The sequence below is a fragment of the Microcaecilia unicolor genome, chromosome 3 (genome assembly GCF_901765095.1).
Source record: "Microcaecilia unicolor chromosome 3, aMicUni1.1, whole genome shotgun sequence".
Classification (NCBI taxonomy): domain Eukaryota; kingdom Metazoa; phylum Chordata; class Amphibia; order Gymnophiona; family Siphonopidae; genus Microcaecilia; species Microcaecilia unicolor.
The window spans coordinates 376,409,098-376,436,714 of record NC_044033.1 but is presented as its reverse complement, the minus strand read 5'-3'; the positions used below and the strand labels follow the sequence as shown (position 1 = coordinate 376,436,714).

The following is a 27,617-nucleotide window of genomic DNA, read 5'->3' as shown; positions in this document are numbered from 1 at the left end:
ACAGGACCAAATGTTAGACATTACATCCCTATATCGTTAAAACTGATAGTGGAACTCTTAGGAGGAACTTCTACCAGAACTGTGTATCACAGTATATAGCACACCAAATCTGGCAATGGATTCTGAGCTATCAGGTGAACAAAGTATGAAAATGGCACAAGAGCCTCCAATGGTGATATAGGAGTCTATGTCCCATCAATTAGGTAAACCCAGGGCTATAAGAAAAGGGTTGAGGCAGTAACTAAAACTAAAGAATCAGCTCTAGTCCCAGTAAGTGATTGGAGAACAGAATTGTCCTGTGAAATACAAGATCAATCCCTAGGAAATGTGATGAAAATGATAAAAGGGATGGGACATCTTTCCTATGAGGAAAGGCTAAAGAGTCTAGGGCTCTTCAGCTTGGAGAAGAAACAACTGATGGAAGATATAATAGAGGTCTATAAAGTACTGAGTGGAGTGGAATGGGTAGATGTGAATGACTTTGAATCATTTATTTACTCTTTCCAAAAATACAAGCACTAGGGGACACCAATGAAGTTACTAAGTAGTAAATTTAAAACAAATCAAAGAAAATATTTCTTCACTCAACATGTAATTAAACTCTGGAATTCATGGCCAGAGAATGTGGTAAAAGCAGTTAGCTTAGCAGGGTTTTAAAAAGTTTTGGATAATTTCCTAAAAGAAAAGTCCATATGCCATTATTAAAATGGACTTGGGGAAAGTCCACTGCTTATTTCTAGGATAAGTAGCATGAAATGTATTGTACTGTTTTGGGATCTTGCCAGGTACTTGTAACCTGGATTGGCCACTGTTGGAAACAGGATGCTGGGCTTCATGGACCTTCGGTATGTCCCAGTATGGCAATGCTTATGCTCTTATAGATGAGAGAAATCACCTGAGACTTAAAGGCACACCCTCTAGCTCCCCTAATAGAAGCAATAGGTCAATATTTCCCTTCAATCGGGTTGCAGGGTGAGGCTTACAGGAGGAGTCTAGTGCTCTATAAGAGGAGGAAGTTGTGACAGACCTCAGTCTCCCTGTGAGGAGGCCATGCTGAAGGAAGCTGGAATGAAGACTGCAACACATGCTAGAAAGTATGGGACTCTCTTGTTCATTATACCTGTGATTTTTGATTAACCTACAAACTATTCTTTTTGAATACATTTGGAACAATCCTAAGTGACCATATTTTCCTGCCAGTGCGTGGTTTTAGCAGCAATTCAGACTATATGGGTGGTGGCAGGTGGGCAGGCCAAGGCCTGACTTTAAATCAAGGACATTTATTTTGAAACTTATTAGAGCTGATAGTTTTTCTAAATACTTTCTTTTGTTTTGGATGCTTATGGAACATTATCTGGAACTGGTATTAAATTCCACCAAAGGCAAAGAGGCTCAGGTTGTGGAGGAGATTGAGGGTCTTCTAGTGACCCCACCAGGAGTGGATCACCAGGGGGATGAGAACTTGTGTGGAAAGGTCTCCACGGATACTTGGCCTACACTTATGGGTGGGTGGTGCTCTACAACTGACGAGGAGAGGTCTTTATGGATACTAGGCCTACGCTTAATTATAGAATAGTAGCACTTGTGCGTGAGACTATTACAGTTATATGTATAAGTGCTAGCTGGGTGCTAAGTGGTACTCTAGAACTTTAATGCACAACTTGCTTACTACTACTACTTATCATTTCTGCTTAGTATATAAATGCAAGGGGGCTTGCACAGGGGCAGGTGTTAAAGCACATACAACTGCAGCAACTTCTGACTCAACAGCCAAGTCAACAGATGACCAGATTTCACTGGCTCTTAATGTAAAACCTCCCGATTTTCAAAAGAGGATGGACATGCAACTTGTTCTGCACGATGAATCATTGAGAATAATTCTCAGGTTACCTTGCAGATATGCTTATATTCCTCAGGATAACTAGATTTTCTGCAAGTCCTATCCACTTCCACAAACTCATGATGCAAAGATTTCAAAGGGGCAGATTTCTAAGGACATGAATGAAAATGACCCTAAACAGTAATAGTTGTTAACGGTGTAATAGACTAAAGACCCCTAAGATCATTAAAAACTTCCTAAGATCATTAAAAACTTCCCCCAATCACTGATTATTCATTCACACATTCGCAGGCCCTTTTACAAAGGCACGCCAAAAGGTGGCCTGCGTTAGTGTGGGCACGTGTGCACCAGGGGCTTAGCCAGATTTTGGCGGGAGGGGGGTCCAGAGCCCGAGGTGAGGGGGCACATTTTAGCCCCCTGGCACCACCGACCCCCCTGCCATTTTTGACCTCCCCACCACCACCACCACCACCTTTGACCCCCCCCAGTACCAACCCTTTTGACCCCATCTTCCCGCCGCCACCAACCCTCCCCTGCCACCGCCGTTGGGTACCTTTGCTGGCGGGGGACCCCAATCCCTACCAGCCGAAGTCCTCTTCTCTGGCGTGGCTGCGTTGCTGATCTGCAAGGGCAGGCTTCTATTTCTGTGAGTCTGACATCAGACTCACAGAAACAGAAACCTGCCCTTGCAGATCAGCAAAGCGGCCACGCAGGCTTCTGTTTCTGTGAGTCTGACGTCCTGCACGTACAGAAACAGAAGCCTGCCCTTGCAGATCAGCAATGCGGCCACGCCAGAGAAGAGGACTTCAGCTGGCGGGGGTTGGGGACCCCTGTCAGCAAAGGTACTCGACAGCGGTGGGAGGGGGGGTCAAAAGGGTTGGTGGAGGGAGGGGAGTTGAAGGAGTTGGCAGCGGGGGGACCAGGGCCAAATCTATGGGGCCCATGCCCCCTTGGCCCCACGTAGCTACACCCCTGGTGTGCACATGCTGGACCATTTGTCCACCGCAACTGGAAAAAAGTTTTTTTTTGGGGGGGGGGGTGGGAAATGGACGTGTGGCAAAATGAAAACTAGCACGCGTCTAGTTATGGCCTGAGCCCTTAACACCACCCATTGACTTAGCGGTAAGAGCTCACACATTACCTGTGCGTCAACTGCCGATTACCGCTGGGAACGCCCCCCTGCAGTAGAAAATAGAAAATTATTTTCTACCACAGGTTTTCAGGGTGCACCAAACTCAGAATTACCACCAGGCGCACACGCTAGCCGGGCGGTAATGCCAATTTGACACAAGCTGCAAGTAGGCCCTTACATGCCTTTGTAAAAGGAACCCCCTCAGTGAGGATAATTTTGAGATGATTGTAGCCAGTGTAAGTAAGTAGGTACCTGGGTAAAATCAGTGATTGAAAATGTCCCCTTGTTCCTCATAAGTAAACATACCCAATACATGCTTTATGATGCCAGTTTTCCACCTGCAGCAAAGCACCATCTGGCCCTCAGATTTTGACAGGGAAACTCCAAGGGGATTTTCCCTTTGAAAAATAATTTGCAGCCTTGGGCCTGCAAGGAATATGGGAAATTTAAAATTAACCCAACTAACACATACACTCCTCTAACTCCTTACAAATAGTTCAACTCTGCTGTGTTTTTTAGAAGTGTGAGACCTCATGCAGATTGATCATGTCCAAACATTTTTGAAGACATTATAGCCAACAATCTCAGTGAAGAAAAAAAAATCCTGAAAGTTTTTTTCCCCCTCGTTTTACGGTTGATGTTATGTCTCTGCAGATCTCCTTTGGGACTCTGTTTAAAATGTAGTCCTGTTTTTAGACATGCTAGCATTGGGCTCTGACTTAAAGACACTGTTTTACTTGTTTATTTAATGTAAAAATAAATACTTATATGAATGGAACTGCCCGGATGCCAAAAAATGAATTTTCAGTGCATAAGGAAATATCAGTGAGCATAGAAACATGGCACACAGCACTCCTTATGGATAACTTCATAACGTTATTTATTCATGCAGTATAAAATCTGCCAGAATACCCTAATTTAGCCATAAAAAATGTAAGCAATAGCGTAGAATAATCTATAATATCAGGTGGGAATTGACACCTTGAGGGGTGAAATCCTGTACCTATTAGCTGTGCTATAGAATTTCCCTTCATGTGTCTGAGGAAGCCATTCTCTTAAGTCTGTTTCAGCTACAAAAAGGAAGGTATACCTGATCAGCGAGAGACAAATCATCTGAGAACATGGTCCACTATATTACCTGCTCTACACCTCTTTTAAAAGACACAATAACCAGCATCCAGTTACACGCAGTAATAAAGTTATATTTAATGGCTCAGATTCTGTTTTTTACATTTCTATTTCAGCACAATTACAAGCATATGACTGTGTAGAACGGTCTCCAGTATTTTTGAAGAGTTTGGAGCACCTGAAAGGTGGATCCTTGTAAATTACTGTGGATGTTTTAGTCTGATCTGGGAGAGGCCAAAACCACTGCATCCAAGACAGATAGGAAAGAATACTCTGGTAATTTTTGTTCTTTAAACTTTGGAAACTTTTGTTTTGAAGAGTTTAAATTTGGGGATTTTCCAGAAAAGTAGAGTAGCACAGACATCAGTTTCTAGGTACCTTTCCCAGGTACTTGTGAAGGAAGTAAATGTTGACTATTTTTGGAATATATATAGTGTGAGTATCTTCCAGATGGAGAGAAAACTGAGCACTACCCAGTGTTGTATAGTAACTAAGGGGTCCTTTTACCAAGCTATGGTAAAAAGGGCCCTGCGGTAGCAACGTAGACCGCTTTTCCCATGCGCCAGGGGCCTTTTTTACTGCAGCAGGTAAAAAGCACCCCCCAAAAAATGGCTATGCAGTAAGATTACTCTTACCACATGGCCATGCGATGGGGAGCACTTACTGCCACACATTGAGGTGACTGCGCGCTGCCTGATTACTACTGGGTTAGCGCCACGGTAAAAATTCTAAAAATATTTTCTGGTGTGCCAGAAATGGTGTGTGCTAGAGCCCTAACTATCCCTAGTGGCCACGTTGGGCCTGTGGTAGTTCCGGGTTGCCACGTGATAACCCTTTCATAAAAGGGCCCTTCAGTTAATGTAACTAGCTACTGTATTTAAGCAGTGGTGATCCTTGTTCGGCTGCCACCCGGGGCAGATTGCCACTGCGCACCCCCCCCCCCCCCCGGATGCAGCACGACAACCCCCTGGCGTATCACCCAAGCCCCCCTGGGGTGCATTCTTACCTGCTGGGAGCAGCCGCATGGCTGTTGGTTCTACTGGTTCCATGCTCCCTCTGCCCCAGAACAGGAAGTAACCTATTCCGGGGCAGAGGGAGCAGGGAACCAGTGGAGTCGACAGCCGCGTGGCTGCTTTCTGCACCCCTCCAGCAGCATGCACTCGGGGCGGACCTCCCCCACTGCCCCGCCCTCGGTACGCCACTGTACTTAAGTGCAAGGTTTGTCACTTTTAACTTATAAAGAAGTACAGGAAACATTTATTACTTTTACTGAAGTAATAATTTCACCAGTTTTTACTACTTTACCTAGTTACTTCTGATGCTTACAGTTAAAAGTAAATAGTCAAAGTGGAAGAGAACCCTAAACGATGATTCCTCAGTAACACAAATGAAACAGCAAAACTGGGAACAGGATTTTGCTACTGCAAACCTTGTCACACAAACAGTGGATCATCTCATCTTAAATGTTGCTGTTCAGTGAATATAACCTAACAGAACAGTGGAGTTGCCTGTGTTTGTAGAACTGGTTACTGGTCTCCAGCAGAACAGAACAGTGATGAGTTGGGTCACTTTAAAGTGGAAATGAAGCCTGTGTTTGTAGAACTGGTTACTGGTCTCCAGCAGAACAGAACAGTGATGAGTTGGGTCACTTTAAAGTGGAAATGAAGCTGAAGCTGGTTGTAATTCTTGGTGAACAGACATATGTCTCTGCCAGAAGACTGCTGGTCATCGCATGGAAACTTTTACTTTGGGGTGATTGTCCACTGGATTCATAGAGTCTTTAGAGAAGAAGTCTGCTTCTTTAAACTTAAGACTAAAGGGTTCCCACACATTTGATGTTCTTGCATAAGTTCTCAAAGATATTAATTTACCACTGGACAAAAAATTGTTAGAATTCTGTAAACCTTCTCTGTAACTTGGACAGCATGACGATGATAATGAATATAAAGATGAAGATGCAAATGATGAATTATACAGCACTACTTCTAATGCAGATGATAATGACAATAATGGTAATGAAAGTATTTGCTATATGGAAGTCAAGTGTTTCAGAGAGTCCCTTGATCAAAACCTGCAGACCCAGTCAAAAGACTTGTAATATGGCAACCTGGCGGCTGGCCTGATTGAAGGAACTTTTTATCAGACTGAACACTTCCAGCCAGTGCAGTTGCTAAACACCTTTTTAGCTGTCCTGGATTAATGACTCACAAATACACTCGCAGGAGTGACAGTCATTTTCAAAAATGTAGTTTTACTAAAAGCAAAGTGGAATAAATGGTAGAACAATAAAGTTGTTGGGATAAAAATGTTAACAACAGTTGCATTCATTGTACTTGTACTTTTTTACCTTTTACTCAAAAAGCATTATATTAGGCAATAACTTTCTTAATTTCACTTAAGTAAATTTTTTAAATGTGTTCTTCACTGTACTTTTACTTAAGTATTAAAATATACATTTATTTTTACTTTTACTTAAGTACTTTGACCTAGTACTTTGAACAACACTGAAGAAGAATGAGGAGTCAGTGTCCTAAAGGAGACCTGGAGTGTGAGAGTTATGACCTGCCCTTACTGCATCTGACTGAGGAAGCAGTAAATAGCCTGCCCAGCTATAACAGAGGCAGAGGATTTTTCTGGTGAAAAGAAAGTGCACTAGCAAAGGACTGTTTTTTTAAACCTGCTTTTTTGAAGTATCTGAATTATTTATCTGTGCTTGTGTTTCCTCTTGCTGTGTATATATTTGTTTTGGGAAAAATTCAGCATAACCACCCATTTAAAATCAATTTTGGAAGAGAGGACAAAGTGGCTGAACTGTCAGGCAGAGGGCCCTGAATCATATGCCCTGCCTCTGTCCAGCAGGATCCATTTTCTTTCTCAAAAGTAATCTACTGTATTACAGAAGCTGGAAAATGTGGCAGAATAAAAATCTTACCATGGCATGGAATTAATCAGTAATGGAAAGAAAAAGACTAAGATGAGAAGAATTACAAAACTGTTTTCACTGATACATCTCTGGGTAAATGAAGTGTTTGTATTTCACTTAAAGAATTTAATCTAATTTTTTAAAGGATTGAAGAGAATTTCCAACCCTGCCTGAATTCTCATTCTCACAAAATAATAGACTAATTTATTTAGCTTCGGGCTCAAAGTATAGAGGATGTTCCACTTCCCACATTAAAGGAATAATTTTGCTAATATAAAAATTATTAAACCCCTTGAGATCAAAGTGAGTATGAAGTTAAAGTCTTGTTTCCTCAAGAGTTCTCCCGAAACAAGGAAACCATTTGACAGATTCGGACCTGAGATGTGGTCTGCATAGAGGCCTGTGAACTACAGTTCTTTGCCCTAATTATCTCTCTCTCTGAATATCCTCCTTTGATGATAGAGTGGAAGAGGTCTGAGGAGTTTGCCAAACATAACATGAAGATTGCAAAGGGACTGCTGGCTTAGAGATGGCAATGGACAAAGCTTCTATTGTCGAGTGGTTTCAGCTCTCCTTCTTGACATATTTGAATTCAAAAAAAGAAAATTTATTAAAGCCATCATCCTCTCTGAGAGCTCAGAGAGCTATGCTGGAGACTGAAAGAATGTTTTTATGGAAATCTACAGATTCTGTTGGCTTAGTACCTCGGACTGGTGTTTTGGTGCCTAATATAGTGGAGAATCCAATTCAATATAAACCTTGTGCATATATCTGACAGAAGCCTCTATGAATTCAATTCAGAGACGATCCTGTCAGATATATGCACAAGGTTTACCCAAACCACCTAGAGCCTGTTGGTGGAATTGAAAAATGGTCAGCAGTTCTATTTGATTATTGGGGGTATGGCTCTAAAATGGATGCTGCCGCTACATGTAAATAGCTTATAAATGTCCATTCTTTGATATATTTTAGAACACGCTCGACATCGACAGATCCTTGTCTAAAACACTAGTAGAAGTTGTAACGTCTTAATTCTGATTTGTATGTCTTTTCTAAAATGCCACTCTATATGCGTAAAAACAGTAACAGGAATAGTTGTGTGCATATCCTATCACCTGAGCATACTGTGCTCCATTTTAAAAGCAAACGTGCATGTGGTCTTCTACTTTGAAAATGACCTCAAGAAACTATCTGCTCACATGAATATCTTCTATTTCAGCGCTAATTTATGCAAAGTTTGTGTGAAAATACAAGCCTCTTCCAAACTTTGGCCCTAGGAGAGTCTCCAATGAGCCCAGGTAAAGTTACAAATGTACATGTTGCACACTCATTAAGTTTGTCTGCATATTGGGTGGGCAGTTGTAACCCTCTTCTTACCCTTGATGGGACATGATCTGGGTAGGTTAAAGTAAAGGGATTGACCTTCAAAGGCCGCAGCAATTACATGCTTACACCAGTGGCGTAGCCAGACTGCCAATTTTGGATGGGCCTGAACCTAAAGTGGGTGGGCACAAAATTTTCTCTCTACCCCCCTTCCCCAGCAAAATTTAGTCATGCTAATCAGATGCATTTGTCACACAGGGTAAAGTGCTGCTTTTCAGTGCATCAGGTTTCAGAAAATAATTTAATAGCCTAACACCCTTTTCAATGAGCTTTCAGAGGCCAAAACCTCCTGCCTCAGGTCAGTATAATGCTGTTACGGTATCCTCTCCTGACCTAAGGAAGGAAGTATTGGTCTCTGAAACTTTATTAACACAGGTACCATATTACTTTATCCTAAATTAAAAATACAATTATTTTCTTTACCTTTGTTGTGTTAATATGTGTTCTAGCTTGAGACCTATCCACTGGAATGGTGGTGGGCCAAGCTACACAGCTTAAACCAGCTGAAAAGCACTAACTAGGCCTGATAACCAGCTGATGGCCTAATAGCAGAGAGCCTGCAAAAGCAGGACTGCTTGGTGAGTCTTATTGAGACCTGGTACAACTTTCAAATTGAGTGTAACACTTAAGATGTAGAAATTAATGACAAAAATGGTAAAAAGCTTGGTTCTTAAAATGGAGTTTGTCTTTATAAAATGGCTTCCAGTATCACAAGATATGAAGACACAGATCTCTCTCAGTATTAGGAAAGAGGATTTAAAAGTGTTGAAATTGGCACTATGAAGAAATCTTTGAGAGGAGGGGCAGGTGGGCACCTGATCTGCGGTTAAGTGTGATTCAGAGATGAAGCAAGATTAGAGAAAAAAGTCCCTCTCCAATTGACTTGTATGTACTGAAAATGCTATATAAGAAGTGGGCACCAGAGCTATCGTTGGAACATTTTCCCCAACGAATCTCCGAAAGGCGAAGCTCTGGCCGGTTGAATCCAGAATCTGTCCGATGAATGTACCAAACTGAAGTCCTGATTTGGGTGAGAATAAAAGACTATTTCTTTCACTAAACTGTTTCAGTCTTTGTTTCAATCTATTCTCTCTCCTCCACCTGTTTCACAGAATACCACACACACACAAGTAAGATTCTTTCTTTCTCACTCACATAGATTTCATGTGGGAACATAAATGGCCAAAGATTCACTTAGATCCAGAGAGACAGAAAGCTGTGGTCATGGGAATTAGATTTGAACTGCGCCTTCTGTCACCCCCCCCCCCCCCCTGCGCCTCCATGACCGGAGGCGCTCCTTAGAACCCCGTGACATAACACCATGGAATGGGGTGTCGCTGGAATTCAGGGAGGGGGTGATTAACAAGATCTTAGAAGAGCAAACCCTCTGTACACCTCCGTGGGGAAGGGTCCTGCGGGGGTCTAGAGAGGGATAAATAAAAACAGTTGTATGGCCATTTACTTTTTCTCATTGTGTTGCTCCCAGTCTGCTTTCCTTCGTCTTTCTCTTGCCAGGGTTTCCTGTCCATTCATCACCTATGGCTTTTCATCTTTTCCTCACCCTTGTTCTCCAAATGCCCTTCTTCTTATTCTCCTACTCTGTCCTCTCCTTCTTTCCATCCAGCAGCTCCCCTCTTTCTCTCCCCATCCTTCCAGTGTCTCCCCTCTTTCTTTTGCATCCAGCGTCTCCTTTTTCTCCCTACCCTTCCATCCAGTGTCTTCCCTCTTTCTCTCCTTATCCTTCCACTCATCTACCCTCTCCCCTGATCCTTCCATCTAGTGTCTCTATCTCCCCTCTCCTTCTATCCAGTGTCTATCTCTCTACCCTTTTCTGTTCAGTCTCCTCCCTCTCTCCAGATCCTTCTAGTTTCTCCCCTTTCTCTCTGCATCCTTTCATCCATCTCCCCTCTTTCTCTCCCTATTCTCCCATGTCCAGCAGCTCTCTCCCCTCTAGTCCCTTCTTCCTCTTCTTCCCTTGTCCAGCAGCTCTCCAGCCCCTTCTTCCTCTCCCTCCCATGTCCCAGCAGCTCTCTCCCTTCCCTCCAGTCCCTTCTTCCTCTCCCTCCCATGTCCAGTAGCTCTCTCCCTTCCAGCCAGTCCCTTCTTCCTCTCCCTCCCATGTCCCAGCAGCTTTCTCCCTTCCCTCCAGTCCCTTCTTCCTCTCCCTCCCATGCAGTGGCGTAGCCAGACCTGACATTTTGGGTGGGCCCAGAGCTGATATGGGTGGGCACTAGGTATGAGTAGTGTTTCTTGGGATACTCCTTAATGCCTTAGAATGCACTTGATGATGGATTTCTAAGTAAACAGTCTGTGCAACAGCTCTCCTGCATTAACACAAACCACATACCTGGTTCATGGAACACTGACATTTTTAAATATAGTGATTTTATCCCATATCTTAAACTTGACCAAATATGACTGCTATAAGGCAAACATATCAATGGCACATATCTTTCAAACTTTGCTTTGTAACTAATGCAAATGCCTGATTAAGCTGTATTCATAAAACAGGTAAATTCTGAAACTGACATTCCCATTTAAAAAGCCAGAGAAGTCAGACTCATATAGATCCCCACACGAACTACATGCACACACAATCTTTTACGTCGGTCACATGCAGAACAGACAACCCCTTACAAACTGCAGAATAAAACACAGTGCCTGCAGAATAAAACACAGATTTGCAGTGCCTGATTCTGCCCATGGAAATCAGTGCTGCAAGTCCCATATCAATGGGATGGTCAGAAATGCAGGACTGTCCCAAAATCTCCAGCCTGGAACTGTAGCCTGGCATCAACCCTGCCCTTCCCCCTCCCCCATAGTTTGGCATCAGCCGCGAGAGAATAGGCAGCGACAGCGATCAAAACTGTGGCTTACCTAAGGTAGTTGACACCTGGGGCTGGTCATTTTTTAACACCCCCCTCCAAAATCCAGTACCAGGCATACCAAGAATACAAAACACTCAGGACCTATAGCGCAATTCTAGCATACCATAAGCAGTCATTTCTACAAGTCACACAAGGAAAAGGAAAGCATCTTAAACACTACAGTGAGCACTAGAACATCAATTCACCTATTGTAAAACGAAACCAGACAGAATAGTGCAGATCGTGGATCCTGCACAGTCAATGCCAACTGAAAGCCATGTCTTTTTCACAAACACAGATACACCCTAATCCACTATAGAAGAAGTAATCATAAACTTTTTATTTAAACAAAAATTAAATTGAACCCCCAAGATGCCAGACTCTGCATACAATGCAACGCCATAGAAACAGAAAATGTTCCCTAGTACTGTGCAAAATATAAAGACAGCAGATGTAAATTTGAAAAAAAAAAAACTAGCAAATACCAATCACCAAATAGTCCCCACCTGCCTACCAGCTCCTATGACTGTCAGACGACCCTCTTCTACTACTACTTATCATTTCTATAGCGCTACTAGATGTACGCAGCGCTGTACACTTGAACATGAAGAGACAGTCCCTGCTCAACAAGAGCCTATAATCTAATTAGGACAGACAAACAGGAAAAACAAGAGATAAGGGAATATTAAAGTGAGGATTATAAAATAAGGGTTCTGAACAAGTGAATAAAGGTTAGGAGTTACAAGCAGTTTAAAAGGAGTTAAAAGAGAGGATCTGGAATTCCCCTTGAAGCTCTGGTGAAAAAAAGAAGAGAAATCAGGGCTCCAAGTCTCTTTAAACCTTGGGATGTCATTGTGGTGTGTGTGTGTATGTGTGTGTGTGTGTGTGGGGGGGGGGGGGGGTGACCTGTCAATACTTGGGCTGCCTGGCAATCCCTTATGAAAACTGCTGGGGGGAGGGACAGCAGAAGGAAGGAAAAAAAGAAAGAAAGACTGAAGGAAGGAAGGGCTTAGTATTGGCATGCATATTAGTGTGCCAATACTCTGAAACAGGGAGGTACAGTTAATATAATCATGAAGGTGAAAAGTTAACATAGATTTCTGCATTAAACCAAGCTGATATGCACTATATTTTTTAATATTAATCAAATTATTTAAATTTCAACAAGGAAGTCAGTATTATTAAAATATAAAAACCGGACTGAATCAGTGTTAACATACAGACTGTAAAGCATGTTAATTCTGTATTAATACCAAAGTGAGGGCTAAACTTACTAAAAAGGCCCCTCAGTATTCAGCCTTCATGAATAAATGACATTATCTCACTTGATCTTTTTGTAAGTTTGCTTCTTCCACCAGTTGCATGCTGTCTCGCACTCTTGCACAGCCTCATATCTCTCTTCTTCCAGATCTGAACACTTTGCTTGAAGCGCCCCGACTTGTTTTTCCAACTCGTTCTCTCTTTTTTCCAGCACCCAGCCTTTAAAAAAAAAAAACAAAATCGGCGAAGCGCTTCGCGTTGGCTCTGCACTGTTGTACAGCAAAAATTGCCTCGTCGCGTCGTCGGCCTTTCTTTCACTGTGTCCCGCCCTCGCGGAAATAGGAAGTTACATAGGAGGGCGAGACACAGTGAAAGAAAGGCTGACGACGCGACGAGGCAATTTTTGCTGTACAACAGTGCAGAGCCAACGCGAAGCGCTTCGCCGATTTTGGTTTTTTTTTTAAAGGCTGGGTGCTGGAGAAGAGGGTCATCTCGTCTGACAGTGGAAGGAGCTGATGCGGACCGCCCCTCCCTTCGGTATGAGCATGTTGTCTGGGCGGGCCTGGAGGGAAAGTGGGTGGGCCTGGGCCCATCCAGGCCCGCCCGTGGCTACGCCCCTGGCTTACACAATATCCAAAAAAGAGTATTTTGAGGTGGAACCAGCAGATCACTCGCTGTTCCAATACGCCACTCCGAAGAATTCAGTCCAGTCCAGGTGTTGTTCCAAAACAGAGAAGTTTACTGAAAAATCTATAAAGGAACAGGCAGAAGAATAGTCTAGAACAGTGTTTCCCCAAGTCCGGTCATAGAGTACTCCTTGCCAGTCTGGTTTTCAGGATATCCGCAATGAATATGCATGAACTTCATTTGCATACACTGCCTCCATTATATCAAATCTCTTTCATGCATATTCATTGTGCATATCCCGAAAACCTGACTGGCAAGGGGTACTGCAGGACTGGTCTTGGGAAACACTGGTCTAGAAGTACAAGGTCACATTCGGTCATTAAGTCTGACCTTGATATGCAAATGGTGGTAACTGCTTAGGCTTGAGCACCATCTTAGAGCAAATCTAACCATTAAGAAGAGAGAAAGATCCATCACTAGTTGTTTGCTAATTTTCTCAGTTTCTTTTATGTTTGTACTATATGTTTTTATAATTTCCCTTAGGATCCACACCCCTAGATATTATATTTTCTTTCCTGCCCCTTTAAACAGGAAAGAGCCCTGCCACACTGTTTTCTATCTCAGCTTTAGAGGCATTGCCTCCGTATTTGTTCCTACAAAAGTTTCATAGTGTGAGAATGTTTCCATTATTTCTGGACCTGCCTGGTTTGCATTTCCCACCATCAACAGGATATCGTGAATGAACATGCAAATTTTTACCTCCTGTTTTTTTTTAATCTCTAGTCCCTGGAAAGCATCTAGTTACTTGACTTTTAAGAATCCACACTACAGGGGTGAGTGGACACTAACATAGCATAGTACACGCTGCAGATAAAAACCAAAATTGCACATCTAGTCTGCTCAGTAAGGTGGTTAGGGTTGCAATTGCCACTGAACATGCTACCCCACATGCTTTCATTAAGGGTTGTAATTGCTACTCCATTCAGGTTATCCCCTCTCTTCTTTGAGTTATTTCACTGCTGTTCGGAGGGAAGGTATCTAATACTTGTTTTCCCATATTTTTTGTCATTAAGGGGTGAAATTATCAACTTGGGCTACCCTTAAAATGGGTTATTTTACCACAAGTTGTGCTACTTTAGCACAGGATTTCATTGCATAGTGAGAACCTGTGCTAAAATAATAACACAATAGACAATGGCAGATAAAGACCTGTATGGTCCATCCAGTCTGCCCAATAAGACAAACTCATAGCATAAGGTATGACGTGATACCTATGGTACCATAACCCATCTGGGCTACTGCTTCTTTTCTTTTAGAATGGGTTTGTTTCTCTGTGTTTTTTTTTTCTTATAACTACCTCTATGTCTCTTTCTTCTTCCCCCTCAACTTTGTCATAAAACCTCTTACTTCCTCCTTCAAGATCAGGAAGAGTAGGGTACTTGCCAGTCATGTTGTACTCTGAGTTTAGAGCAATAAGGTACGTTGTACACATCCGCTGAACTGAGCCATGTTGGCTCATTACTGAAAAAAACTTTTGTGATTTTACTGACCTCTGGCCACTTCTGATCCGTTGTTCTGCTGTTCATTGTTGCAGGGTTTGTCCTTTCTCTTGTGCTATTGTACATAAGTTCCAAATCCCTCTTTTGCACCACCATTTGTGCTCCCTTGGTACTCCACTTCTCTCCTTCCTTACTTTGTCTGCCCAAATTAGTTTTCTAGCAATTACTGGTTGGAGTCTGCTTTATTTCTCCCTAACAACATACTCTCACATTTCAGTGGCTCTGTGCTCACATCTGTTTCCAGGTTTCTCCAGCCGCCATTGTTCAAACAACAAGATCAGCTGTCTAGCTTTCACTGATTCACAAAGACCAATCACTCTAATGTTATTATGGCTTCCTGCTGTCCTGATCTTCAGTCCTATCTAGCAGTGCCAAAATCTCCTTTTTGTTTTTTTTTTTAGCTCTGTTATTTGCTGCCTTATAGAAGTGTTTCCCAAGTCCAGTCCTGGAGTACCCCTTGCCAGGCAGGTTTTCAGGATATCCACAATGAATATGCATGAACTTGATTTGCATATACTGCCTGCATTGTATGCAAATCTCTTTCATGCATATTCATTGTGGATAGCAGAGCCGGTAGTGGGAGGCGGGGCTGGAGGTTGGGAGGCGGGGATAGTACGGGGCAGACTTATACGGTCTGTGCCAGAGCCAGTGGTGGGAGGCGGGACTGGAGGTTGGGAGGCAGGGATAGCGCTGGGCAGACTTATACGGTCTGTGCCAGAGCCGGTGGTGGGAGGCGGGGATAGTGCTGGGCAGACTTATACGGTCTATGCCAGAGCCGGTGGTTGGGAGGCGGGGCTAGTGCTGGGCAGACTTATATACACAAAAGTAGCACACATGAGTTGTCTTGTTGGGCAGACTGGATGGACCGTGCAGGTCTTTTTCTGCCGTCATCTACTATGTTACTATGTTACTATGTATGATATCTTGAAAACCTGACTGGCAAGGGGTACTCCAGGACTGGACTTGGGAAACACTGCCTTAGAGTGTTTTGTAAAAGCTTCCACATCCTCATATATTTTTGCAATCTGTCTAAAAAAGCATGCATTAAAATAGGAGTTTATTTCACTAATCTACACAACACACTCTACACTTTCAGCATAAAAAGAACAATTCAGGGGCTTATTTCCAAAACCCACTAAGTCCATTTTAGTTGCATCAGAGAAAAATAAAAATTTTCATGTAAACATAAATATTTTTCATTTCCCACAAGAGGTGGAGTAAATATACATTCAGGGGTCCTCTTACTAAGGTGCACTAACAGATTTAGCATGCATTAATGATTAGCATACGCTAAATGATAAGATGCCCATAGGAGTATAATGGGCATCTCATCAATTAGAGCGTGCTAAATCTGTTAGCGCACTTTAGCAAAAGAACCCCTCAGAAAACTAAAGCATGATAATTATGTTGTTTAAAATCTTGCATAATTTATGTATTATATATGTAAAAAAAACATTGAATTTTAGAGAAACCTATGCATGTCATTCTATGCCAATCTTATCACATAAATATTGAAAATGAATCATGCGATAATGTGTTAGGTGCAACATATTAAAAATATTGAACTAAGATTAAAATTGTAAACATTTTTCTGTTGCCTGTTTATCCAAATACGTCACTACACATGAGAAACTAGCATACCACGTTATTGGCTGCTGCATGCCTTGCTACCCGGCATGTTATGGTACAGAACATATTAGACTTAACTGATTTTGGAATTAACATCTGCATGGATGTAGCTGATTTTTGATTTAACTCGGCCACAGGTAAATGACAAAACACACTTTTCATCTCAACAATTAATTACATTGGTAGATAACTTTATCCTTTGTCCATACAAAACTATGACAGTTCGGGGAGCTCCAGAGAGGACTCTTCAATTGGTGGAACTTTGGGGTCCCCACTAGCTACATTGGCCATGTGTGCTGCTGCTGGGTGGGCCCAATCAAAACTGGGTGGGTCCCTGCCCACCCATGGCTACACCATAGAAAGGCCCTCAGTTATAGAATCACCCTCTTATGGGTCATTGCATATATATATATATATATATATATATATATATATATATATATATATATATATATATATATATATATATATATATATATATGAAAAGATTTTGTGGCCTGATGAAACCAAGGGGGAATGTTTTGATTTCAATGCTGAGTGGCATAGCACAACACATAACCCTACTAATACAATTCCTATAGTAAAGCCTGGTGGTGTCAGCATTATGTTGGCAGCATTATGTCATAGGGATGTTTTGCAGCAGTGTGGGTAAGCAGGCTTGTAAAGATCAAGGGAAATATGGATGATATGAAGTACAAGCATATCCTATCTGTCATAGACCTGGAACTGGAGAGAAGCAGGACAATGAACTAAGCACACAGCAAAAGCATAAGTACATAAGTACATAAGTAGTGCCATACTGGGAAAGACCAAAGGTCCATCTAGCCCAGCATCCTGTCACCGACAGTGGCCAATCCAGGTCAAGGGCACCTGGCACGCTCCCCAAACGTAAAAACATTCCAGACAAGTTATACCTAAAAATGCGGAATTTTTCCAAGTCCATTTAATAGCGGTCTATGGACTTGTCCTTTAGGAATCTATCTAACCCCTTTTTAAACTCCGTCAAGCTAACCGCCCGTACCACGTTCTCCGGCAATGAATTCCAGAGTCTAATTACACGTTGGGTGAAGAAAAATTTTCTCCGATTCGTTTTAAATTTACCACACTGTAGCTTCAACTCATGCCCTCTAGTCCTAGTATTTTTGGATAGCGTGAACAGTCGCTTCACATCCACCCGATCCATTCCACTCATTATTTTATACACTTCTATCATATCTCCCCTCAGCCGTCTCTTCTCCAAGCTGAAAAGCCCTAGCCTTCTCAGCCTCTCTTCATAGGAAAGTCATCCCATCCCCACTATCATTTTCGTCGCCCTTCGCTGTACCTTTTCCAATTCTACTATATCTTTTTTGAGATACGGAGACCAGTACTGAACACAATACTCCAGGTGCGGTCGCACCATGGAGCGATACAACGCGATACAGCGCAGCACAAAACAAGCAAATGTCCTAGGCAAACTAACAAATTTTAGCTATTTTGCCAAGGAGAACAGGGACAAACTGCAGCATCTCATTGTGCAAAGTCAACAGACTTTTATCCTGAATGACTCATAAAGTTGTTGCTTCAAAAGGAACTTGCACCAAATATGGAGCTGAGCATGAATCCTTATGTAATCAAGGCTTTTTGGTTTCTTGATTACTTTTTTGAATATTTCTATAATTGTTGTGTTTACAAGTTTCAAATTAAGAAAGATGGAGGTTTGTGGCTAAGATGGAGGCAACTCATTCAGGCTATCTGTAAGTTTGGAACCGAGGTGGAAGCAAAATATTCCCCACTTGATGGGGATTATTTGGGAATTGTAAGGGTTTGGCCTAGGATCATTCCATGGGATCGTGGCCTTGGAAGGATCCAATAGCACCTTGATTAAATATAGCACTGTATTTGAGAATAAGTTGGACTGAAAGTATGATTCATTGCAATAACCTTCAATTTTTGAAATTTTTTTTGGTTTGCAGCATGATCTCCCTTTTTAAGATGCTGAAACAACATTTTATTGCTGTTTTGCATTTCTCTCAGCCATTACTAAAGCCTACATATTCCAGTCTCAGCAAGGAGCAGTGGAGGAAAAAGGACTAGATAATTTTGGGCAAACAGGATTAAATATTTTATTGAAGACTTTGATTCAGAGTACCACCAATAGGGCTACTTTGGTGGCCTCTTATGTTACTGTCTGACAAAGACAGGGTATTAAGGTAATGTTTTAGAGATCAGCTTGCCATGTTTCACGGTTATAGGGTGTACATATTTCCAGATGTCTGTCATAAGGCACAGTCTGGTAGGAGAGAATTTTTGTTTTTATGTCCTAGAACCCTGACTGTGGGTATGATCTTTCCTGAAATACCCAAGAAAATATGTTATTTAATCCAAAGGGAGAGATTATGCTTTTTCTTTGAACCATCTCTGTTGATAGCTTTTATGCAAAGTCAAGAGTTGCATAGAACAAGTTCAACATTTGGCTCCTTTGTTTCTTTTTCCTTTAGTTTGTAGATTTTAGGGCGCTCACATGTGTAGGCAATTTTTGGTCAATGATCTTTTTTCTTTTAATGCTCTTTATATATGATTTTGCCCTTCTTTCATTTATCTTATGATGTGCTATATATATGGGAACTAATGGGTTATTTGCCACACCGAGAACTGGTAGCGCAACTTGGTAAAAGAAGCCCTTAGTGCAGTATAAAAAAATTCTATAAATAAATAAATGTGCAAGTCATGATGCAGTCCTAGATCATTAACCAGAAAGGTCCACCATGCACTGTCTTCTAGGTGCAGTACTCCATAAATCTAGATGCTATTACACTTAGGGTGAAATAGCAAAACACCAACACCCCTTATTTGGAAGTTAATCACCACTTTTGGGGGGCTTTTTATTGATATCCTGAACTTCCTGGACTTCCTTGCTCTCTCTCCCTCACCCTCTCACACAAAGAGCACAGGATAAAAAGGGCAGTCTTGTTAGAGTTATTAGCATATGCAAATTACATTCCTGACTTTTCTCAAGCTTCAGCAGCCATGGTTCAAATAAGGGATAGGGATGTTTTCTTTCAAAAACAAAATCATGCTGGTTCCTTTAAAGGACTGGAGCCTTTTGCCTAACAGCCTCCGCACCCTGGATGATAACAACACTCTTTTAATTACTCCAGTACCATCCTCCACCCCCAGCTGCTAACTAATAGAAAACACTAAAAGAAAAACATTAAGCTGATTTTCCCTCTCTCAACATCCAACTTCCTTCTGAAAACAAGCATTCAGTACCTTTATTTAAATGACCAGCCTTGCCAAAGCATATACACCGCTTGCACAGCATGCCTCTCCAAAAGGTTCGTCATGCAGCATTTCCAAGCAGACTTCTTTTCTTCTTTTAACTCCACGTCATAGATAGTTCCCTCTACTCCTCATTTCCCTCCTTGACGGCATATGACTTTTTTTATGCTGGATAGGAAGGTTCTGGAATGTGCCTGACCTTTGACACACACTCTGCCTACACAGGTTTCCCTTCTCTAGGCCAGTGCTTCCCAAGTCGGTTCTGGAGTACCCCCTTGCCAGTCAGGAGGAGTGGTCTAGTGGTTAGAGCACCGGTCTTGCAATCCAGAGGTGGCCAGTTCAAATCCTGCTGCTGCTCCTTGTGACCTTGGGCAAGGCACTTAACCCTCCATTGCCTCAGGTACAAACTTAGATTGTGAGCTCTCTTGGGACAGAGAAATATCCAGTGTACCTGAATGTAACTCACCTTGAGCTACTACTGAAAAAAGGTGTGAGCAAAATCTAAATAAATATAATGTATGCAAATTGATGCCATGCATATCCATTGTGGATATCCTGAAAACCTGACTGGGAAGGGGGTACTCCAGGACCAACCTGGGAAACACTGTTCTAGGTTTGAACTGAGGGCTATTGGGATTCCTTTGTCTCCTCCCTCCCTCTGGGATTCCAGTCCAGGATTTCCCCCCTTCCCAGGGCTTGAAAACAAGTTTACACTTCTTAGTTCTACTTTTAGCTGTTTCCAGCTATGAGATCCTTGCCAGGTTTTCCACCCTACACAGCCTTCCATATTAAAGCCACTGCTTATCATGGCTACCAAGGTGATGAGGAAGGTGAGGAAGTGCCTAAGACACCTCGCTCATCACAATGCATAATCCACTTATTAACATCGTTCTTAAATGGGTAATAACATCAACCATGAACAAAATCAAAACATTTCAATGCATGAAATTGTTGCTCCTGGCCATTTAAATCACCTATCCGGGGCTAACTGGGCATTGTCAGTGGCACTTAACCAGATAATGCCACTGAAAATGCCCAGATAGTGCCCAAGCCGAAACCAGCTGTTTCGGGGAAGTTCCAGAGGTGGAGTTAGCACATAGCTGGTTAAGGGGCCCTTTTACAGAGCTGCGGTAAGCCTAACGCGGGCTTCCCGCATGCTCTTCCACAGTGGTGTGCTGGTAAATTTTTAACAACAGGCTTTCTCCCCGGTCCACCTCTGCGCCCCCCCCCCCCCCCCAAATTGCAGAGCTGGCTATACCCAGGGAGAGAGCTTGGGGGAGGGGTCATGCATTATTCTCTCTGGGAATTTTTTTTTATTTTTAAATGCTTCCAGGTTCCAATCTAATTCAAGTTTAAAGTGGGATAAAATGCCATAAATAAGTAAATAAATAGAAACTCTGAACATTGAGAACCTGATTCCCATAACATGATGTCTGTTTTAGAAGCCCATTACCAGGAGAAAAAAAATCTCTGCACCAATAACAGGGTTAAATGTCATAAATAAGTAAATAAATAAATAAATAGATAGATAGAAACTCTGAATGTTGAGCACCTGATCCTTATAATATGACATCTGTTTTAATGGCCCTTTACCAGGAGAGAAAAGATCTCTGCACAAATATAATACATGCTAGGGTGTCCCTATAACCAGCCCCTCTAAATGACATACTGAATATGATTTATAACAAATACTATACTTCCTCTGACCTCTGTGTACAACTGTATGCTGCCAAAGTTGGCATGTTTGAAAATATGAGAGATTGAATTAAAATGCTACCAACAATAAAGAACGACAACCTAGATGCAGCAGCTCATAAGTTTGCTTGATTTTGTTTTGAGTTTAACGGCGAAGACAGTTGCACGGGAAGGGGAAACAGACTAACCTAAATAGCTTCAACTTTTTTTTTTTAACTTTATGCTGTCTTCATCCAAACTCAGCATCATTCATCTCCCTCCTGCTGGTAAATTTTTAACAACAAGCTCTTTCTCCGGACATAGCCAGCTCTGCAGTTGGAAGGGCCAGGGGCGGCCGGGGGGGGGGGGGGGGGGAGCAACACTTGCCTCTCTCTCCTCCCTCCCTTCGTGCGGGCATGCTAGGCATACCTTTGCTGGCAGCCAATAAATGGATTGCCACCACTCCCAACGTCTTGCTCTGAGCAGCATGCTGGAACTTCTCTCACATGCTCGAGAAGTCCCAGCCTGCTGCCCAGAGCTGGAAACAAGGAGCGGGGAGCAGCAGTAGTCTATTTACTTGGCTGGCAGGGCTCAGCATCCCCACCAGCAAAGTAAAAGAGAATTCAGCAGGGGGCCCAAGCCCACATTTTGGAAGCCAGTTGTTAAAGTAGCCATGGAGGGCCCTACTTTAACAACCGGCTCCCAAAATTCTTAAAAACTTAACAACCGGCTCTTGCGAGCCTGTGAGAGCCTGCTCCAGCACACCACTGCTCCTGCTCCTCTTTGAGCCCTACCTCTCTCAGCTTCCATTCCCTCTCTGGCCATTCTTCAAACATTACTTGTTCCAGCAGGCAGCTGTAGTGGTAACACGAGACACTGCCTGATCCACCCGGAGCCTCTCTCTGCCGAGTAGTGTACAGCCCCACTGATGCAATTTCCTGTGGGTGGGATCTAGCAGAGAAAAGGCTCCGGGTTGGTCAGGCAGTGGTGAGGGGGGGATGATGATCCTAAGGGACGACATGACGAGGTATGCTGGGAGCCTATGGGCAGGTGGGGGCTTGGGGAGGAGGGAGAGAGGAGGAGAAAAAAAAAACAGATAAGCTTGTGTGCTTGCTGCCTGATTCCAACAACCAGCTCACAAAAATCAGTAAAATTTCACAACTGGCTCGTGAGAGCCGGTGTGAGCTGCCTCCAGCACACCACTGCTCTTCCAGGACTACTGCTGACCCAACGGTAGCCTCGGCTCGAGTGTGTGCCATTTCCAGGGGAAAAAGAAACCCCTGGAAAAGGCTTGCGCGGTGGTAACCTGGAGGTAATCTGGTATCGCTGCATGCTGCCCGGTTACCATTGGGTTAGTGCAGGAGCCCTTATCACCTCCTCAATGGGTGGCGGTAAGGGCTCCCCACCGCATGGCCATGCGGTATGAGTTCTCTCACCGTGAGGCCATTTTTTGGGGGGGGGGGGCACTTTTACTGGTTGTGGAAAAAAGGGCCCTGGCATGCGGGAAAAACAGCCACCACCATTACTTCAGGGCCCTTTTTCCCACAGCTTAGTGAAAGGACCCCTAAGTGCTGAATATTGCACTTAACTGGCTATGCTTTTGCCAGCTCTGTGTACCCTGAAATTCTATGCCGGAGACCAGATATGGCTCGGCATTGAATTTCCAGGTATAGCACCAGCTGTGGTCAGACAAACACTGATCACCACTGGCTGAATATTGGGCCCAAAACTGATTCAAATAATATTACATGTAGTGTGGAAGGGTATTTTTAAAAAGGTGTCCAAGTCAGAATAGGGACATCTACATCAGAATGTCTGAAACGGATGTCCATTTCACATGCATTTTCAAACAGGAAATACTTTTTGAAAATACGTGAGATGGACATCTATACACTGGAAATGCCCAACATGAATAGTCATTTTACAAAACTGGAACATCTAAATTATGAACAAGGGGTGTGTGTGTGGAGGGGAGGGGGACAAGGATCATGGGTGTCTGTATAGCAGCATTCTCGGAAAATGGCCACACAGACCTCCATGCAGAGCAGAAGGGTAGCCTAGTAGTTAGTGCAGTGGACTGTAAACCAAGGGACCAAGGTTTGAATCCCACTTAAACTTTTCTATTTTGTAATTGTGAGCCCTCCAGAAACAGAAAAATACCCACTGTACACCAATAGCCTTCAGACTTGCAGGTGGCTTATATATTTAGGTACAGTAAGTATTTTTTCTGTTCAATAAATAAATAAATAAAAGATTTGAACCTGGGCCCCTTGGTTTACAGTCCATTACATTAACAATTAGGCTACTCCTCAGACTTGCTTCCTGCTTTATTAAGAATGCCTAAAATACCTGAAGCTGTCATACAGCCTGGTATCCCCTTTCAGTTTCACTTTCAGGGCAGAAGGAGGAGGACAGCAACTACTGGGGGATTAAGGAGGTGTCATGCTTTAATCCCTCCAATGGACAGCTGCTCTGTCAGAGCACCTACCCTGGGCGTGACTGAAACGAGTCTAAGTATGAATGTCCTTCTTTTTAGACTTGGACGTTTCTTCCCCTTCGGTAATCGCTGTTGGACATCCTGATTTAGAGCCCTCCCTCCTAAAACATGCCCACAACACACCCCTTGCCATTTGAACGTATGGCAGTGTTGGATGTCCAAATCCTGCCTTTGCAAAATTGGGATTTGGATATTTCAAGCACATGGACATCCATTTTGGCCTTTTGAGACATCCATATGTTTTGAAAATAAGCATCAAAGTATACTATGTACAGCTGTCAACACATTACACTTTAAAACATCTTATTACCATACTGAGCTTTAAAAATGAGCATTCAAGTCTTGAATTTCACTTTTTCAGCCATTGGAAACCAATGGAAATCCTGAAACATGAGTGTAATATGACGAGTGTAATATGATTATGTGGAACAGAGTTGGAGGAAGTCAGGTGATAGTGACATTAAAGGGCAGTGGAAGACAATTTTTTGGACATAGTCAACTTCTTTAACTGATGCCAAGAAAACGTATTGTTCAACAGTGATTGATACAGTTTCCTTTGATCCAAAAAATGATTCAAGTTGGCGGATACCCTTTGTCAGAATAGTAGAGTTCTCTTAAGTTCTTTGGATCTTGTGATTATTATCACTGCCAATGACCTAGCAGTTTCCTTTGGCACAGACATGGTAAGGAGGACTATTTGATAATGATGATAGTCAAACCATTTCAGCTAATTGTTATTGGAAGGATTTTCACCCTATTATGATAGAGCAGACTGTTCTTTTCTTCAGAAGTTTTCCTCCTCTCATCACAGCCTTGAGGTTTGTCCCTTATTATGACCTGCCCCACCCACTTTTCTTCCTTGGCTTTTAAAGTTGATAGAAAACATGTTGGAGAGTGGGCAGTTTCTTAAAGACTTAGGGGAGGCTAGAAAATGAGGCAACATTATAATAATGGGTGATTTCAATTACAATCGAATCTCTACTCAAACGAAGAGTTTTGTTAATATATTCAGCCCACATGAGCCATGTTGGAAGCTGCCCTGAGAATGAATGGACCTGACAAATCCCCTGAAGCAGCTACAGTGAAATAGGGTGCCCTTGTCAGAAGATTGAGATTTTGATAGAATTTCATATGGGCTGCATGAAAACCTTTTGAAGATAAGTTGTCCATGTTCTTTGTAAAAAAACTCTACAACATTTTTGAGAAACTGTATAAGCAATGAATTAAGTTGGATTGATTCAATAAATGGTTTTGGTATGCAAAAGTGTTCTCTTGTTGAGTTCATTCTCTTGTTGAGTTCAGCTTAGAGAAGAGACAGCTGAATGGAGATATGATTGAGGTCTATAAAAAAGTCCATAAACTGTTCTTAAGGAAGACCTGAGGAAAGCTGAAAGTTATTGCTTATCCTTGGGATTAAGGAGCATGGAATCTTGCCACTCTTTCGCACTCTGCCAGGTACTTTGTAACCTGTACTAGCCTCTGTTAGAAACAGGATACTGGACTGAATGGACCCTTGGTCTGACCGTAGGACAATTCTTATGTTTTTATGAGATTTGTTTTAGCCCTTATTCTTAAAGGACCGTTAGGGGGTCAAGACAGTGTTATCTAAATATAGGCCAATAGCTAACATCTCACACTTCATAAAGATTCTTGAAGTTCTTGTGGCATATTTTACAAGTCTCCCAATCTGGATTTAGAAAAGAATTTAGTACAGGATGTAGTTGCTTTGGTAGCTGAGATAAATGACTTACTGGCGAGAGGATTTTCAGCACTTTTGCTGCACATTTGACCTTTCCGCAGCATTTGATCTTATGTTCCGTTCTGGTCTCCGTATCTCAAAAAAGATATAGCGGAATTAGAAAATGTTCAAAGAAGAGCAAACAAAATGATAAAGGGTATGGAACTCCTCTCGTATGAGGAAAGGCTAAAGAGGTTCGGGCTCTTCAGCTTGGAAAAGAGATAGATGAGGGGAAATATGATTGAGGTCTACAAAATCCTGAGTGGTGTAGAACGAGTAGAAGTAAATTGATTTTTTACTCATTCCAAAAGTATAAAGATATGGGGACACATGAGGAAGTTACATGGTAAAACCTTTAAAACAAATAGGAGGAAATATTTTTTCACTCAACGAATAGTTAAGCTCTGGAACTCTTTGCCAGAGGTGGTAACAGCGGTTAGTGTATCTGGGTTTAAAAAATGTTTGGACAAATTCCTGGAGGAAAAGTCCATAGTCTGCTATTGAGGCAAACATGGGAAGCAACTGCTTGCCCTGGAATTTGTAGTATGGAGTGTTGCCACAATTTGGGTTTCTGCCAGGTACTTGTGACCTGGTTTGACCACTATTTGGAAAACAGGATACTGGGCTAGATGGACCATTGGTCTGACCCTGTATGGCTACTCTTATGTTCTCATGACATTTTACTGCAGTTACTAATATTGGTGTTGCAGATAGGGTCTTAAATTGTTGCAGGGGCTATTTGGCATATAGAACATATAGGGGCTGAAATTCAAAGCCATTTAACTGGGTAAGAGACCTCTTGGCCAGTTAACTGGTGCTGAGTAGGCCCCAAAGGAATATTTAACAGCACATACCCGGATAGTGCTGCTGAATATTTATTTAGGGGTCCTTTTACTAAGCTGTGGTAAAAAGTGGCCTACGGTAGTGTGACACGTGTTTTTGGCGCTTGCTGGGACATTTTTTACTATGGCTGAGAAAAAAGGACTTTTACAATGGGTGCAGTAAATAACCTTGCACTAAATTTTAAAGTAGCAAGCGGCTATTTACTGCCTGAGCCCTTACCGCCATCCTTTGATATAGCAGTAAGGCTCATGCACTACATGTGCGGTAATCATACAGTGTGTGCCAATGTGGCTGCACTGCCGATTACCGCTGGGAGCGCCTAGGGTTACCATATGGCTCCAGAAAAAGGAGGACGGATTGAGCCAGCTGGGTTTTACTTCCATTGCTTTGAAAGCAATGGAAGTAAAACCCGGCTGGCTCAATTACTTCCATTGAAAGCAATGGAAGTAAAACCCGGCTGGCTCAATCCGTCCTCCTTTTTCTGGAGCCATATGGTAACCCTAGGAGCGCCCCCATGGTAGAAAATAGAAAATTATTTTCTACCACGGGAAACAGCACGCACCAAATGCAAAATTACTGCCAGGTGGGTGCACTAACCCAGCAGTAGTATCTTTTTGGTGCTTGCTATCCGTGGGGTAGCCCTACCGCTGATCAGTACATAAGTACATACGTATTGCCACAATGGGTCAGACCAAAGGTCCATCAAGCCCAGCATCCTGTTTCCAACAGTGGCCAATCCAGGTCACAAATACCTGGCAAGATCCCAGAAAACTCAATACATTTTATGCTGCTTATCACAGAAATAAGCAGTGGATTTTCCCCAGGTCAATTTAATAATGGTCTATGGACTTTTCCTTTAGGAAGCTGTCCAGACCCTTTTTAAACCCTGCTAAGCTAACCGCCTTTACCACATTATCGGAAAACGAATTCCAACTAGAATCTTCTTATCTGACTTTCTGGAAAAAAATTGAAAACATTTTAATTTGAAAAATAATTAATATTGGGGCTGTTAATATAGTGTGATATAGTGAAAGGGCCCCTTATTTATTGTTATGTAGTTATCCAAACTTGCTATACCACCTTAACTAACTAGCAGACTAAAACAGTTTACAGTTCTAAGAATTACAATAAGTAAAAAAAAGAAAGGATATCTATGTGTGGACTGGAGCTCAGCGTATTCTGTATACGGCGCGGAAATTTAAGCCTATTCTATAACATTTAGTCGTACTTTAGAGAATATGCCTAGGCCTGTTTTT

General features: G+C 42.4%; 1 long non-coding RNA gene across 1 annotated transcript; it reads left to right on the top strand.

Annotated features, from left to right (window-relative positions):
* On the top strand, positions 1 to 27,617 carry LOC115465285. The gene is made up of 4 exons (XR_003941386.1): positions 1 to 12; positions 2,028 to 2,036; positions 20,778 to 20,787; positions 27,530 to 27,617. It is a non-coding gene; the product is annotated as an uncharacterized LOC115465285 (long non-coding RNA).